We start from the raw sequence: 7,298 nt of genomic DNA, 5'->3' as shown, positions 1-7,298 counted from the left end.
TAAAAATTGAGCTGTTTGCTCTTGCTTGGCTGGTTCTTTGACAGCTTCCACCAAGACAGAGCAAACAGTAAGTCTGCTCCCAGCGGAAGGGAGCAGGAAAACTGATCCCACCTGCTGAGAACAGTCTTTTCATCTATTTTCCTTCCCACTGTCAAGCGGCCAGGAAAACAGATGAAAGAATTGCTCCCACATGCAGGGAGCTGCATTTTTGTCCCCAACATAGTAAACTGGGTGCGCTCCAGGGCACCTAAGATCAGGATGCCGGGCTCGGGGGATGGGGTCCCAGGGACCAAAATTGGTCCAGCGATTGGGGCCGTTGTCTCTCTCTCCTACTGTAGAGAAACTTTCTGGGCTTTGCAAAGGCTGAGCAAGCATGTTTTCTTGGCAATTCCACATTGTGAAACAATCTGAAATCCTTTGAGAAGGTAGATGCATCATTGATTTATCAGAGCGCAATCTTTAGTGACTGTGACAAGTGGGTTATTTCTGTCCTCTCCTGGTGAGAGCAGAGTCCATGGTTTTCCCTTTAAATTACTACGAATATGAAAATGTGCAAATCACATGGAAGCCTTGCTCATTTGGCCCCACCCCGTTCACCATAGAAGTCTGCAACGGTCTACCCACGTTTTGCCAGTATGATGGAAAGCTTACCAAAAGGTCCCCAAGTGTGTTTCCAACAGCTTTTGGTTACGCATTCTTGATGCCAAATAATATGAGGACATCTCCAGCAAACAAAGAAGCACTCACTTTATATAGCTAAATAGAAGTACCCTTGTTTGTTGGAGATCTACCTCATTGTAGTCTTGTTGTCTTCTCTATAGGAAGATTCATGTTATCACAGATTTTTGGGTAAAGACGCATGAGGAACAATCACATTGCATTTCATTGTGGTCTATAAGGCAGATGTAGTGTAGAATATACACTAGACATATACCCAGCAAGTTAGCACTTACTAATTAACCAATTGAAAGTACTCCAGTTGGGTACATATTTTGGATAAAGGCGCGGTTGGGATTCAGTTCTGGCCCTGTCACTCACAGAGCTACTGACACACCCACAGAGCTACTGACACACATTCACAGACCCATACAACCACTCACACACCCACTCACCTACTCGCATATCCATTCACACACCCTCAAAACTACTCACAGACTCACTCATACTGACACACCCACCCACTCACAGACCACACAGCCACACTCATACAGCCCGTACCTGACCCATATTGTTACTCACAGACCCTTACAGCCACTCATACACCCACTCACACCCCTTCCAAACTACTCACAAACCCACTCATACACCCATATAGCCACTCACCAAATCAAATTCACGCACACATCGTCAAACTACTCATACACCCATACAGACACACACACACACACACACACACTCACAGACACAAACAGTCACACACACACCCAGTACCCGACCCATTAAGCTACTCACACACCCACTCAGACCCCTACAGCTACTCACTCACCCACTCACCTCACAGACCCATACAGCCACTCACACACCACTCACAGGTCCATACAGCTACTCATTGACCTATACGGTCACCCACTCTACTTACACACCCATACAACCACTCACACACCCACACAACTATTCGCGCACACAGTTACGCCCATACAACCATTCACACACCCATATAACACTTAGCACACCCACTCACACAAACACTCACACACCCACTGACACCCCTACACAACCACTCACACACCCACTCACACATCCACTTACACACCCATACAACCACTCACACACACAGTCACACACCCATACAAGCACTCTGCCACACAGCCCCCCTCCCGGGCCGATTTTGGCCCTAGGGGACCCCATCCTCCAAGGCCCAGCCTTAACTGAATTGGTATGAAGGCCACGTGGCCCCCTCCCCAGGTCAATTTCGGCATCCCCATCCCCCGGGGCACAGGCATAAATATATACATTTTTAATGGGAGCGGGGGTCTGCACGGCCCCCCTCCCTGGGACAATTTAGGCACCGGGGACCCCATTCCTGAGCCATAAACAAATGGGGAAGGTGGGCTGCATGACCCTTTCTCCGGACCAATTATTGGCACAAGTTTCCCACCCCCCTGGGCCTGGCCATGTCACCTGGGTGCCCTGGGCACTCAGTGTGCGCAATGGGGATCACGAGGGGAACCTCAAGGCCCCCGCGTTCCCGGCTGGCTCCTGGCTTCCTGCTGTATGAACAAGCGCTGGAGCCCCCACGTTTTTGCCATATTTGCTATAAATTCGCAACACATTTAATAAAAATGCTTTTTTACCCTGCAGGGTCCCTCTGGGACCCCAAGACCAAGGTTTGGAGGTCAGGGTATCCCTACCCTGCCCCCTTTTCTTTTTATTTTTTTTTATTTTTTGGGGGGGACTCGGCAGAAGCAGAGTCCCAAGATGGCTGTTAACACTACCTGGTTGAAGTGTTGGCAGCCCCAATCAGTTATGCCGTTCTCTACACAAGCTCGTTATTATTCATGAATTAGCTAGCAATCGGAGATATCTAAATTTGGTTTCCTTAAATTTCTCAAAAACTACTGAATGGATTTACACCAAATGATAGCAGTTCGGGCTGCAGCCCTGTCTAAAGAGTTCAGGGGAATTAGCATGGAAAAGGCACTTTTGTTGACCCCCTTATTGCTCAGCCCCTACTTGACTGATCTCCCTGAAACTTTCCATGCACAACAAGACTCACCATGACCCTTCTTTGGAAAGTCTTGTGAAGATTTATTAAACAGCGCCAAAGATACAGGCAACGCTTATCTTATGGAAAATATATATATATATATATACAAGGCAGCAGTGGCTGCTGAAACGCGTAGATGTTATCCACGCTGAAATAAAAGCACAAAAGTGTCTGCAAACTTTACCTGGAGGGCCGGATGATTATATTTACACCCACGAGTAATCTTATAGTGGATATATATATATATATACATACATATATATATATATATATGCTTACAATCTTCTATCCAGCGACTGGAAGCCTTGTCACGGTATCCCAATTGTTGAAAAAAGCGGAAGACCCAATATGGTGAGCATTCAAATTTTATTTAGTGGAAGCGCACCTCGCCAGCATAACGTTTCGGCCTGCCCAGAGGCCTTGGTCACATGACGGCATGGGGAAGGAGAGCAAAATTTAAAGTGCAAGTGCTAAATTTACAATGAACGTGATTGGTTGAATCAATCATGGGGCACAAGTTGTCAGAGAAAACATAAAAGACATACTTGTTGACTGGAAATGACGGGATAATCCCGGGGAATTCATCACAAGTGAAATACAAATACATTGTTTAAAACTCATCTGGATAAAAAACATTATACTTGCTAAATATAAGATTAAATTCTAAAAATTCAGCTAAAACACATGATTTCTATTATTTACAAGATTAGGTCCATATAGGAAACCCAAAACCACGGATACAAATACCAATAATTTAAAACATACCATAAATTACTTGGTGTAAACATTATGTATTAGAAAAGATGTTATCTCATATCTGGATGACTACCCAACGCAAATTATGCAAATTTAGGTTAAGTTGATACATGTATAAATACATATTATAAGCATCCCTGATTGAGTATGTACTTTCATTTGCAAAGCCCCGTTTTTGCCAGCCTTCAAATGTGACCCATATGGGTAAATGCTCCCTACTGTGGATTCAACCAACTTGTGTGTGAGTGAGAATTATGTGAAAAGTAATTACTAAAATTAACCAAGATTTGTGTAGGCTACTCCTAGACTACATCGAATATTAGAGTGACCACACTCATCAGAACCAGGCTGTGAACTCATAACACTGGCTGAATTAGCTGAGAGTACATTTCTTGCTAGTAAGGCATAATGGATTTGATTTTATAGTTATTTACCAAGATGTATTCGATAGGTTAACTATACAGGTATAAGAGATAACCCTCAGGGATTACTGGCAATCAGAGGCAGGTATGGAAATCCTCTGTTGGGTTAAGACCTCTTGGGGTCTTACTGTCCATCTCTAGAATATATCTGGTCTCCAGCGCCCTCAGAATGCCCTCCCTATCTCCTCCTCTTCTCAGGGGATTTACAGCATCTATGGCATAATACTTTAGAAGTGCACTATTGTTGTCATGGCACTCTCTGAAGTGCCGAGCAACCGGATACGTGGCATCGTTAGTATTGATGGCCCTTATGTGCTGGAGTATCCTTTTGTGGACCTGCAATTTGGTACTACCAACATATTGCAGGCCACACGGACACTCCAGCACATACACCACGTATTCACTCTTACATGTCAGTTGTTTGTTGATCTTCTGGGGCACTACCGAGAACGGTGTAGTGAACTCAGTTTTGTTAACTCCATGTAGGCATGCCTTACAGCTAGAGCACTTCCTGAAACCTTTACTCGTGTCAAGCCAAGTTTTGAGGGGGACCACTTCAGGACTAGATTTCACAAGGGCGTCCTGCATAGATAATGCCTTCCTGAAAGTGATTTCCGGTTTATAAGGCATATGTTCCCCAATCACAGGATCAAGCTTGACCAGGTTCCAGTGCTTGTTTACTATCTTTCTTAGTGCTCCATGTTGATTGTTGTACGACCAGATCAATCTGACAGGTTGCTTGCCTTGAGCTTCTATAGGTTTCAGAGCCTTTTTGCGCACTAGGGCATCATCACGGGACAGTGCATTCGCCTTGCACATGGCTTTGTCAATTTCAACTACACTGTACCCTCTGGACAGAAAACTCTGCTTGCTTGCCTCCTGTGCCAGACTACACTGTAAGTTGGTGCTACAGACCCGCCTAATTCGAAGCATCTCCCCAGAGGGGATGCTACGAATCAGGTGCATTGGGTGAAGCACTGTATTGCCCGCAGTGGGCTTCCTGTGTAGTTTTGTTTCCAACTTGCCTTTGTTGATCTCAATTGTGATGTCTAAAAAATGTACCTGAGATTGGCTAATGTCTGACGTAAAGGCTAGATTATAGGTGTTACAGTTAAGGGTATCAACAAATTGATTCGCCTGTGCAGATGACCCTCGCCAAATCATAAAAATGTCATCAATATACCTATACCAATGAACAATATGCTTGTTGCAGATGTCAAGGTGGTCGCCATAGAGGACCTGCCTCTCCCAGTAGCCCATATGCAAACAGGCATAACTGGGAGAAAAGCAGGCCCCCATAGCAACCCCCCTGACCTGCTGGTAAAACTGGTTGTTGAACATAAAATAGTTGTGATTCAGACAAAAAGTCATCATAGATATTAGCATCCTGTTATGTTCCAACATCTCAATTGGCCTTTGACCCAGGTAGAATTGGGTGGCTCTAAGCCCACCCAGATGGACAATACTAGTATAGAGTGATGTCACATCGAGGGTTATGAGCCAACAGTCAGGGTCCTACACTACGTCTTTGATCTTTCTTAGGAAGTCACTCGAGTCTTGTATGTATGACGGAAGTCCACATACATATTCCTGCAGAAAGGAATCAACATAAATCGTAGTGTTCTCCAATAGCCCCCCCACATGCAGAGATTATAGGTCTTCCTGGAGGATTTTCTGCATTTTTGTGAACTTTGAGGTACATGATAGGAATGATGGGATGATCATTTTTCAAGAACTTATATTCGTCCATGTCTGATTGCCTGACTATCATGTTGTTATCTTGCTGAATTTTCTTAATCAATTTGGTATATTGGTTGTTTTGCATGTATTTGTTTTGTCTAGTCTTAAGCATCTTGACATATAGCGCCTTGACTTCCTTAATGGTTGCATCATGAAAGATATCAATATTGTCATACAGCATCAGTGGAGTATAGGTGGAACGAGGTTTGAATTTGGTTAAACCACCTGAAGTGGGGTATGACGGATCCGGTGTGTTCTGTGAAAGAGATTGTTCTGCTCCCAAAGCCTCCATGTCTTGCAGTAATGGTACATCATGCAAGGTAAGGCCTTGGTTCTCCGTTGTCATCACTTGTCTCACTCCTGTTACTCGGGTTTTACTGCCAGAAAAATGTTTCTGCAACTTTAACTTGCGAATGAATTTATACAAGTCTATTCTTGTCTTGGCATAGTTAAAGTTACTCAATGGGCAGAAAGATAGCCCCATCGAAAAAATGCGCAGCTCTGATGCAGTAAAATGAGTGCTGGTCAGGTTAATCACAGAAAGGTCGGTATCAGTCATATTTGATGTGTTCCCTACTTGTTGTTCCATCTCCTGTTGAAATTTTTCTTTTTTCTTTTTGTGACTGGCTTTTTGCCACTCACGCCACTTGATGTTGTGGCTTTTGCTTTTGCTTGTGGCGGCCCCCTGGGGCGGAGAGTTTCCCGCCTATCCTGTCGTAGGCAAACCACTTCTTGGGCTAGTGAAAACTGGGTAAACCCCAACCGTGGCTCACCTCTGGATGCATCTGAGTCGGGGTCACTACTCATGATGGAACTTAAATTGGAATCAGATGAGCAATCTTGCGCCGCTACACTCGACATAGCTGAAGTTGTTGGCGCTATAGTATGAAACTTAGGTTTGGCAGCTTTTATGGCGTCATATTTCCTCGCAAATGTAAATATGCGCCCTTCCAGGTAGTCGGTTTTATCATGCTGGAATTTGTATGTCTTTCTTTTCTTTATTATCTCCTCCTCTTTGTGCAATCTCGCCACCATGTCATCCCTCAGTTATATATATATTTATATGTATTTATATATATATATATATATATATATATATATATATATATATATATATATATATGCAAAGGAGAGAGGTTGCCCCCAGATGAAGTGCGCTCTCAGCAGATTTATTTCTAAAAAGAAAAACTTTAGTGAATCACATGTACCCAGTAGTCAAGTGCAGACGCGTTTCGGGCCGCGAGCTCTTTGTCAGAGGCATCCTGCATGAAAACTGCAACATTACTACAGGATATACCCCTCTTAAGTCAAACATATCATATGTATATATATAGTCACTCAATGATCGATATGTAACAATGCGGGCTTGTTAGTGAGGCCAGTGGCGATGAGGAAGGCTGAAGATGATCCTAGTGGGACGTCCCCTAGACTTCTACATCGAAGTAAATTGATCTAGAGTTCCTTATGTACCGGCATGTATCCAAATTCATGCTTAAAATGAGACCAGCCTCCTCGTTACATATTTCTCAAGCTGGAATCATCTAGATCAGTTGAAAATAAAAAGTGGTACTGATACATTTTTATTTTACTTTTGTAGAAAAAGAATAAAAAAAGACATTCGCACTTTTGACTGTAAATCTGTCTTCCAGCTGTATGTTTAGCTCAAGAAATAA

The sequence above is a fragment of the Lissotriton helveticus genome, chromosome 12, assembly GCF_964261635.1.
Source record: "Lissotriton helveticus chromosome 12, aLisHel1.1, whole genome shotgun sequence".
In the NCBI taxonomy this organism is placed as follows: domain Eukaryota; kingdom Metazoa; phylum Chordata; class Amphibia; order Caudata; family Salamandridae; genus Lissotriton; species Lissotriton helveticus.
This window is presented reverse-complemented; position numbering follows the sequence as displayed.